The sequence below is a fragment of the Magnolia sinica genome, chromosome 2 (genome assembly GCF_029962835.1).
Source record: "Magnolia sinica isolate HGM2019 chromosome 2, MsV1, whole genome shotgun sequence".
Lineage (NCBI taxonomy): Eukaryota > Viridiplantae > Streptophyta > Magnoliopsida > Magnoliales > Magnoliaceae > Magnolia > Magnolia sinica.
Genome location: NC_080574.1, coordinates 39,243,614 through 39,254,881, shown reverse-complemented (window position 1 = coordinate 39,254,881; position 11,268 = coordinate 39,243,614).

Genomic DNA, 11,268 nt, shown 5'->3' with positions numbered 1-11,268 from the left:
TTTTTTTTTGCGCGATTCTGATTTCTCGCGTCGGCAAGCGGTGGGCCCGACTCGCGCTAACCGATCGCTATTTGGAACAAACATTAATCAGATCCAACCCGTACATCATCTGAGTACTCATATTTTCACCATATATATTGAAATTTAATTACAGAAAATTTTCATATTGTCCATAACATAAGGAACGGTGTAAAATCATTCCTAAAACTTTAAATTCACGTAATGTGGTCTACATTAGTATTTTTATGTACTTATTTTAAGGCGATTCATTAAATATTGTGTGAAATATCATACGAATGAGTTAGATTTTATTTAAAAGTCACCATATACCCCACATGCAATTTGGACGATTGTAACGGTGGGACATACCATCTCAACGTTTCCCATGGTGTAGCCCATCTGAGTATTGGATCTGCCAGATTTTTAAATTTTCATCAAATAAATGGACGTCGAACCTGATGGACGGTGCGGATCTCGTTCAAATTAAGTCTTTCAGTCTACGTCATCGAAGGAGGTTACGTACCCTTTCCGTACGAAAGAAACACAAGCGTTTTGCTATTTTATCGGAGAGTAGTCCTTGCCAGTACGCCGCGGCCACTCTGAATTGTAGTCCGCTGGCCCCACTATCGGTGATACCAATCCATCCATTTGGTGGGAGGTTTTTCCGGAGATCAGAACCGTCCATATTCTGGGTGCTATTCAGGATGGGTTGTCTTCAATACTCACACTGAAGCAATATCCTGACCTTTGATTTATGGTCTTGAACGTGAGCCGTTAATTTTTTTTAATTTATTGATGGACAGAATCATCCATTCCGCAGTAAATTTCTTACTGTAGCTTCTCTAGGCTGTAACCAGAACATGGTCAGTTTAGATTTCAGATCATCGACATCCTATACATGTAGGTCAGTGGGGCAACACCGGCAGGTGATCTTTAAGTTCTAACCATTCATTTGCAGGCATTAACAGACACATCGGATCGTTCATCATGTGAGATTTCAGCTAACCCACCATCAATAATATTGGAGCCTATGATTTCAACGGCTATGATCACGGAAACGAGTGCCGGAGTACCTGCGATGACGAGGTTTTATGGTGGTCCCACAGACCATAAGCTTTCCGATTAAGCTTGATAAATAGAGTAATACGGATAAGTTTGAAACGCGTCTGCTGCTGGTAATAGAAGCTGACAGATGGGGAGGTAATTTTATAGTTTTAGGTTGGATAGAAGGGTATTTCTGGTATTCTAAAAAGAGTATTTAACCCTTCTCGCCGTACATGGAAAAGGCCAGCTCAAAACAGTAACATTCAGTTTTAAGTGTTACGGTCTGACAACTCAGCAGGAGTGATATGTCCAATATAACCTTGATGAGACCCTTCCACCGAAATAAACATGGAGGGGCTTCCGATCTCTGTGGAAGTAGCCAAACGATGCGTCAGAAAACGCTCCGAGGCCTCCTTAGGCCCTGTTTGGGAGCGTGGATTTGGAACCCCATGGATTTGCAACCCTCAGGATTGAAAACCCCCTGGATTGGCAATTCTCTCGGTGTGTTTGGTACCCTTGAGTGTGAATCAACTTTAATTCAAAAATACCTATACATGGTATATTCACGGGGGTTTGAATTTAATTACTAAATCAACTTTAATATCCCTAATTAGTGAGATATATAATTTTTGACACTATGGTTGTGATAAGCCCGCTAAAATATATGTTTTGTCTAAAAGTGATGAAATTCCAAGTCTTAGATGGACCGCAAGCACAAGATCATGTCTGAGTGACTAACTAACGATTTTTAATCGTTGATTGATATGGACAATGTTTGGATGGTGCTGGACAATATTTGGACGGTGCTGATCTACATGAACAATGTTTGGACGGTGCTGATCATCGTTAGTGGGCCATGTGCCCAGTAGAATGATAGTGTACAATGGCATACATTTATACATGCAACTATTCAAATGATTTTAGGTGTAATCCAAGCTCTCACCTTGGATTACAAACCCCCTCAAAGAGGGGATTGGAAACCCCCTGGATTGGCAATCCCCAGTTGCTTTATGCTGCCAAACAACCATGGGGATTTGAAACCCCCTCTAATCCTCTCCAATCCCCTCCAATCCAAGGTGCCAAACGACCCCTTAGGATAGCATCCCTTTTTTTATTAAATTGCTCATGCCTTTAATGCCTTTCTTGATTTCTATTTATTAAAAAAATATGTATATTTTGATTTCTATATTTTATAAATAATATATTATCAATAAAAAAGTTTTTTTTTTTTTTTAAATGATTTGGTTTCCAATATCATTATGACTAGTTTTTAAGCCTATTCCATTAATCTTTCTCTTCTTTTTCTATTTTGTTCCTATTTTTTCTAATAATTTTTTATTAATTTTTAAAAATATTTTTTAATATCTTTAATTAAAATCTCTTTCAATTTTATATTTTAAATATTTTTCAATAAAATCTATTTCAATTTTTATTTATTCATGTGGACCGGGGATAGATGTAGTCAAATACAAAATTCTAGAGCGAAGTGGGCTGCAGTAATATCCATTTGTAAAGCTGAATTCCCTCTATTTTCTCTCTCTTATTCTAAAAATTAACTTGTTATAAATCGTTCATTACGTGGTCAATTTTATACTGCAAACTCGCAAGCTCCTAATGCAATGATAGGTGGGGTGGTTGGCCAATTGAGAAGATCATAATAATGTTGGCCCCCCTTGCCTTATCTTTAACGTGAATCATCCATGGTGTGGGGACTACCTTCAATACCGATCATCCCACCCCCTTCCAAGGCCCGACTTATATTTATACTCATTTTTGGCACAACTATGTAAGTTGATGAGATGCCGTCATATGTCGGCACATGCGTTAAATGATGGATAAAATCCTAATCACGTATTGACAATATTGTTTACATTTGGTGTAGCACATTTAGATCAAACGATTCAGAAAATGACATGTGGTAGTTTTGCCAAATGTGGTGTAGATAGCTTTAAGAAGAGGAGTTAGAGAGATGCACATGAAAGAGAACAATAAATGCTAGAGTCTTATCAAAAGTACTCTTTATAAAAGTAAAAGTCTTATTAAAGCAAGTATCTCTCTATACATTAAATGCATAAAAAATAAAAAATAAAAAAATAAAAAAAACTCATTTAGGATCATCTCTATTTAGCATTAAATGCGAGTCTCTCCCTTGATAGTGGTCGTATGCGATAGACTATTCTGATGAGGAAGAAAGAAATAAATTTTCACAATCCATGGTCAAAATCCTTTAGGGCATGTTTGGGCAGTGGGATTAGAAGGGATTAGGTGGGATGGGATTCATCCATTAGGTGGGATGGGATTCATCCGGTCCTGTGCCAATTCCACTCCATGTTTGGGAAGAATGGAAAAGCTTGGAATTAGATTAGATGGAATTGCATTGGGTCCCTTGCCAATTTCACTCCATGTTAGCAAGTTGTGTAGGTTTCACCATGATGTGTGGGCTATATCCACACCGTCCACCCATTTTTCGAGATTGTTTTAGAGCATGGGCCAAAAAATCAGGTAAATCTAAAGCTCAAGTGGACCCCACCATAGAAAGCAACAAGAATTGAATACTTGCCGTTGAAAACTTCTTTGGGGCCACATTAAGTTTTGAATCTGCCTCATTTTTAGGCCCATGCCATAAAATGAGGTTACAAAACAAATGAATGGTTTAGATATAACACATGTGTTATTCTTAGTGATTTCAAATGATGGTGGGTATATCTATTCAATGTACCACCATATTACCAACAAAGCATGGCATTAATCTTATCCCATGGCAACAGGGGACAATCCCTGCCATGGATAATAATTATGTTTTTTGAATCCCATCCCACCTAATCCCTTTTAATCTCACCGCCCAAATAGGCCCTTATGATGTTGAAGACTACACAAGGCCACTATCTCCTATAAGCCTATATAAACAACACTCTATGAAGAGCTCTAGGCCTGACGCCATTACAACCAAGTCTATCTCTATTTACTCATCCATAATAGAAATTTATCATTTTATTTTATTTTAGTTTATTTTTATTCCCGTCATTATTCATAGCATGGGCCCTTAGTTTTAATACTTAGTTTATCTTTTCACTCCTCATCCACAGCGTCCCTTTGGATCACAAGGAAGATCGCTCAGTTTTAAATGAAGATTGCAGGGCTTTCCTGCTGCGTACTAGGTGATTCTGTCAACCATCTTACCAAAAAGTCTAGTCAACACCAGATGACGAATGAATAGTCGATTCATAGTCATCTCACCACGTGCTTGGTTGCTATCTAGACCGCGACTATGTTGTCACCTCATCATCCATCTCACCACAGAGCCCAATTCCGACCGAGCAATGAAGATATTATCAAAGATCTGCCCTCCATCAATCATCTTGCTATGGCATATTTTTAAATCAAGCGACGAACAGATGACCATCTTGCACATCACGACCATCCTGCTACGAAGCTCAGACTCGATTAGGCAACAAACAGATTGTCGCCCCTCAAGCCATTTGTGTCTGTCATTATTGTAAAAATTGTTAATATAAGAAAACTTTTAGTTTATATCTTCTTCTTTTTTATTTTTACTGTTAAACCACTACGGGAAAAAGTGCTAAAAATGAAGGGGAAAAAATCAGGCAGGAAAGCCCTAATCTCGCCCTCACCCCCCTCTCCCTCCAGTGCCAACACCCTCTCTCTCTCTCTCTGCAATTTCTTAGCTATCTGTCGGCGTTGTTCGCTCTTGGCGATCTCTCTCTCTCTCTCTCTCTCTCTCTCTCTCTCTCTCTCTCTCTCTCTCTTCTCTCTCTCTCTCTCTCGGCACTCTCTCTCCCTCAGTAAGCCCTAACCCTATCTTATTTTAAATGGTAGTTTTTCAATAACCACTGGCCTGCATAGTGGAGTCCATTTGAACCTTAGATCAGCTTCATTTTCATGTGGGGCCTCCAAATCTTAGGGCCCAATGTCAATGGACCATTGTACCTAAATTGTATGAGCAGACAATCTCAACCATCTTATTTTTCCTCTAAGGTTAGACTAACTACTTTATTTTTAACCAACCATTTGATAACAAAAAATTAGATGGTTAGGATAATCTAATCGGTGCATGCCCCACCCACTATGAGGTCCATAGCTTAGACAATCTAGATTGATTGTATGCATAATACTTTATTCTATGCAAATTGTGGACCCCATTGTGGGAAAGTCGTAGTCCTAAAATTAAACCAATACTCTATTTTATGCGAGTTGTGGACCCCATTGTAGGTTTGAACCTTAAGAACTTAGGGCATGTTTGGACAAAAGTATTAAATGGTATGGAAATTGTATTAGATGGAATTAACACCATTGTCGCACAATGATTATGTAAGACCCGTATCCTATCCTGTACCATTTCGTAAGTTTCCGCGGTCAAATTCCGGCCACTTGCAATTTGTTATCAGTGTTTGCGCGCGATCCTGAGTCATGTCCCGTATATCAGAGTCGGCTCGACTCGAAACTTGTATCCTTGTGACCGCTTCGTCGTTGGGGTTCCGACGCCGCGTCTCGTGCGCCAAGGGGATACCCAGGCCAGGAGATGTAGGCCCGTGTTTAGTTCGAGGAAAACACCACGTATTGCAATTCCCAAGAGAATCTCTACCCTAAACATCACATCAATCCATCAATCAAAGTCAAGTACACAACCTGACCTAGCCATCCATTTTTCACCACCAAAGCATGACACCCATTCCTCTTTCACCCAAAAGTCAACAAGCACCATGTTCCCTCATACCATCACCCCATCCAGCACCACTCCTCTCTCTCATTTTTCTCACTCTATCCCAAACAACTCTCATATGAGGGAACGTCCAAGCTTCCATGGGAGAAGGTAGGTGTGGCCCACTCCCTACCACCGAATCCCACCATCGAAAGTCCATTACAACTGTTGAAATTCATCCATCGGAGCTCTAGAACACATCGGTGGAAGAAGGAGTCCAAGATCTAACGGTGGGTGTTCAAAGTATTTGATTTTGATGTAGGGTCCATATGATTTGGGACCCACTTAATGTATGCATTGTATAGGGAGGGCCTATAGTGGTGGTGCCCCTCTCCCTTCTCACAATCTCTATCTCTCTCTCTCTCCCTCTCTTTTCCCTCGATTGCATGGCCCACCTTAATGTATTATCCTCACCATCAGACCTTGAGGCCCACCATGTTGCTGCCCATTTTTGGGACAGATCTGATGAGGGAAAAATACAAATATTAGTTTGATCCAAAGCTGGTGGGCCATGCTGCCATGGACCCCACCCAAATGCATGATGTATCCATGCCGTCCTGACGTAAGTACCACCATGATTTATGGGTCTTATTACACCGTCCACCTTGCTGGACGGTGAGGCCCACTTGATGTAGGATTGGATTGGCTACTATACCTACAACAGCAATATAGCTGCTGTATTGACGTCATTAAATGAGGTGGGCCCCATCATGCGGTGTGTATTATATCCCACCGTCCATCACCCACCGTGATGCATGTCTTGTATCCACACCGTCCGTCCAGACATGTGTCTGGACGGTGGGCCTTTTCAATATATAATAATAATAATAATAATAATCATAATAATATTTATATAATAATAAAATATGGAGCAGATTCAAACACCTGGTGGGCCATGCACGTGGACCCCACCCCTGATGTATGTGATACGTCCAACCCATCCATCCATCTATGAGGATCCCACTGTGATGTTTGTTTTGTGTCCCAGCCGTCCATCAGGTGGGCCGTGCGAACCCCACCCTGGTTTGTATTGTGTCTACACCGTCCAGACATTTGGACGGTGCACCATTGTTTTAAATCCACCATCCATATTGCTGGATAGTGGGATTACACCATGATGCAAGTGTTTTATCTGTGCCGTCCATCATGCAGGGACCCACCTGTTTAGCACGTGTGGTGATCCACACCATCCAAGAACAAGCAGATCCTATTTCTCGTGGGCCAGCTGCCAGCGGCCAGCAGCTTCAGCTGCTGCAGATGACGCCAGCAAGCTCAGTTGGGTTTGATCATGAGGCGTGTGTTATATCCAGAACGTCCATTTGTTTCGCCAAATCACAGGCCCGCCCTGAATTATATTTGATTTTTTTTTATACATCGTCCATGGTGTATGGGTTTTATTCTGACCACCCATCTGTGTGGGCCCTAGGCATGAGGTATGTGCTATGTCCACACCGTCCGGACCACTGGACGGTGGAAACCCTCTTGATGCACGTATATCCACGTTGTTCATTTGCAGGGCCCACCTGTTGTGTACACAGGGCCCACTTGCTGCATATTTGGGGCCCACCTTGGATGTATGTATTCTGTATCTACACTGTCCATTTAACGGTGCTGTGGACTGTGAAGTATGTGTTTAATCCACACCGTCCAGACAGTGCTGGAATCGTTTGGATGTTGCTGTGGGGCCCTGCCTTTATGTATGTATTTTGTTCCACACCGTCCAATGTTTGGATGGTGTTGGACAATGTTTGGGGTCTGCTATGAGCCCCACCATGTTGTACGCATTTCACCATGGACAGTTGTGGCCCATTGTGATGTACTGAGGCCCATGCGATGTACTTGAGGCCCATGTGATGTATGTATGGCCCATGGGATGTGGCTTGCTTTGATGTACAATGTTTGCACGGGACAATGTTTACACTGTGTTGATTTTCAAGGGCAATGTTTGGGCCCGATGTGATGTATTTATGGCCCATATGATGAGGCCCATTGGTGTGGCCCACTTGTTGTACTTGAGGCCCATAGGTTGCGGCCCATTGTGATGTACTGAGACCCATGTGATGTATGTATGGCCCATGGGATGCAGCCCGCTTAGATGTACAAGAGGCCCAGGTATGAGGCCCACTTGATTGTATTACGCCCATGTGATGCGGCCCACTTGATGTGTATATAGGCCCATGTGATATGGCCCGTTGTAAATGTACTTGTAACCCATTTGGTAAGGCCCATTGGGATATATTTGTGGCCCGTTTGGTGAGGCCCATTGTGGTGTATATTATGCCCCTTGAGTGAGGTCCATTGCGATGTATAGTAGGCCCTTGTGTGAGGTCATGGGCCCACTATGATTTTTGGTTCTATGTGGGCCATTTGTTGGGAGCAATGTTAGTTAAATGTTCACATTGATGAGCAGTGATGGCTAAATGTCCTCATTGTGACCTTTCCCTAAGCCCTTTTGTTAGGGCGATTCCGATTATCGAGGCCGAGTCGGATTATGGAGGCCGATTCCGATTGTCGAGACCGATTCCGATTCTGATTATCAAGGTCGATTCCGATTGTCGAGGCCGAGTCAGATTATCGAGGCTAATTCCGATTTCGATTGTCAAGGACGATTCCGATTGTTGAGGTTGAGTCGGATTGTCGAGGCCGATTTTGGTTGTCGAGGCCGATTTTGGTTGTCGAGGCTGATTTCGATTGTCGAGGCTAATTCCGATTGTCGAGGTCGAGTCAGATTGTCGAGGCCGATTCCGATTGTCGAGGCCGAGTCAGATTGTCGAGGCCAATTTTGATTCCGATTGTCGAGGCCGATTCTGATTGTCGAGGCCGAGTCGGATTGTCAAGGCCGATTCCAGTTGTCGAGGCCGATTCCGATTTTTGGGGCAGATTGTCGAGGCCGAGTCAAATTGTCGAGGCTGATTCCGATTGTCGAGGCCTAGTTAAGTTGTTGAGGCTGATTCCGATTGTCAAGGTCGAGTCAGATTGTTGAGGCTGATTCCGATTCCGATTGTCGAGGCTGATTATATAGGTCGATTATCAAGGCTGATTGTCGAGGCCGAATATCGAGGCCGATTGTCGATGCCGATTATCGAGGCCGATTATCGATGTTGATTATCGGTACTGGTTAAGAGTACATGACAACATAGCATCATGATACATGCTTATACGCATCATTTGTATATTTATTATGAAATGTGTTTGACCATTGCATATGTCATTGGGCAGGTTGTTATGAGACTCCCTGATAAGCGGAGATTGTCTCACATGAGTGCATGGTATGCGCAGGATTGATGCGTGATTGGACTACATGACTCATATATATTGTATTGTGTGATTGTAATTACTATACGCCCTAGCGACATTAGGGCTGTGACCTCCATAGGCATGTCATGGATGGCTAGATGAGACATCAGAAATATTTGATTCAAGCATCTGGGCACTTTGAATGTTCATGGGTGAAAGTCCCTAAACCTCCGTGGCCAGGAGATGCCCCAGTGTCGAGACCGAGTGGATATTTGAGTACCCGAGTGCCGAATACCAGTAGGCTGTGTCTCCCACTGTGTAGTGGTCGGTTGGGAGGTTGTGTGACCTTACCCGCCCGAAAGTAGGGGGCATAGCTAGGCTGAGTTTGACCAGCTCGTGATTGGGTCCGCCATCGACATGCAGGGTAGATATTGGCTGACTACTAGCCAGGCGGATGGTGAGGTCTCTTCCACTTGCATGGTCGCACGTCAGTAGGCGGCGATTGCATGTAGAGTGTACTAGACCCTGGTGATGATCCCATAGATGTACAATACTGATTTGTGGACTAATTGAGCAGGAGTTGTATACTCAACATTATTGTAACACCTCAGATTTTCAGGGGCCGTGTAAGAACTCGGCTCCCAAATTCCCAGGTTCCATGGGTGCCCTAATGGGCTTCATATTTTAATTACATTTGGATGATCTTATAATAATGGAGAGTTTAGAAAGGCATGCAGCGTAAGTAAATCATAAAGAAGTATCGAGTGCCACTAAATATAAAAGTATTTAAACCACAAATCTCAAGTCATCTAAGTAGGGAATTAGTCCCACCCATACATAACCCAAAGTGATTAGAACCCTGGCCCATACCCCGCGGTAGCCCGAACTCAAACTAAAAGGATCCGCTGAAATTCTGGAAGCAGGGAATCTCCTCCTCCCTATGCATGCTCACCTCGCTCGGCTAATCGAGCTCCGCCTCACCTGCATCCAGTAAAGGGGCTGGTTGGTGTTTTAAAATACTGTCCCAGAGTAGGAATGAGTAGCTAACTCAGTAGTTACTATTAGCCTTAAGTTACAACAAGCAGCAATTATACAATGAATTTAATGAAAAATATATATTCATATATCTATAACTAATCTTGTTAATGCATATGCATGTATTATGATATGATGTATGCCCTCACAACAACACTCCTTCGAGCGATTTTGTTTACCGATCGCGTATGACCAACTACCCTCATTGCGACCTCAACTGCCGAGTCGCTAAATCCTAACTAATACGATGCATGGATAATGTTAGCCGAGTATTTAGTTAATTCTGGTCATCCAGCAGATTAGGAAAATTGGTACACCCTACGTATCATTGCCCTCAACTGGTTGCGAGGCCAAGACCCCTCAACATGTGAGGCTAGGACTCCACGATTCTTGATCCCATCGGGTTCCTCATCCCTGATTAGCACATGGGGAGTGCTGAGAAGAGGGATCGCTCGTGGTCACTATGGGGAGGCTCGTCACTCCAGTGTAGGCCGACAGCTCGGAAATAGTGTCCCATTCCACCATGCTCGGATCTCGAATCAGTGAATCGGTTTTAAATGATTATCAATGGGCTTCAATGGTTGAAAGGTGTTCTAGGTTCCATATAAGCATGAGTAGACAGGGTTAACAAACATGGTTGGTCAGTAAGTGGACCAGACCGTGCGAATTTAGGCGAGTATGTGATGGACGATATCGGTTACAAGCGACCAATGTAGTCTAATTACTGTCACCCGTTCGCATCCGCCCAAATCCGTTGGTTCAACCTTAAGATAGTCTTACCAACGGGACCACCTTCTCTCACCCTAGTTTCTTGACCAACCTAGGGATTTGATGGTATTCAATAGCACTTCAACAAGCTTAAAAATATCATCTTATACAAGTGATGTCGTGTAATCACGCATTAAACATATAAATTCAGAATTTGCTATAAATGTAAAGTACTAACAATATTACGAAATAAATATGCATGTGTGTTGTGTGGGTTAGTGAGGAAGCTGAGAATTTTATATATCTCATAGTACAAAAATGTACAAGGGTTAATGCATCATACATGCTATAAGGAAATATTGTACAAGAATCAAACAAGACATGAACATGCAATCATCAAATTCATACCCAATTATGTGAGAGACAACAAACATTCCATAACCATTCCATGTTGATTGAGAGGATAAAAGGTGTGGTCTTTCCTAGGTTTTCTCTAAATTATCCAAATACATCACCCATACATT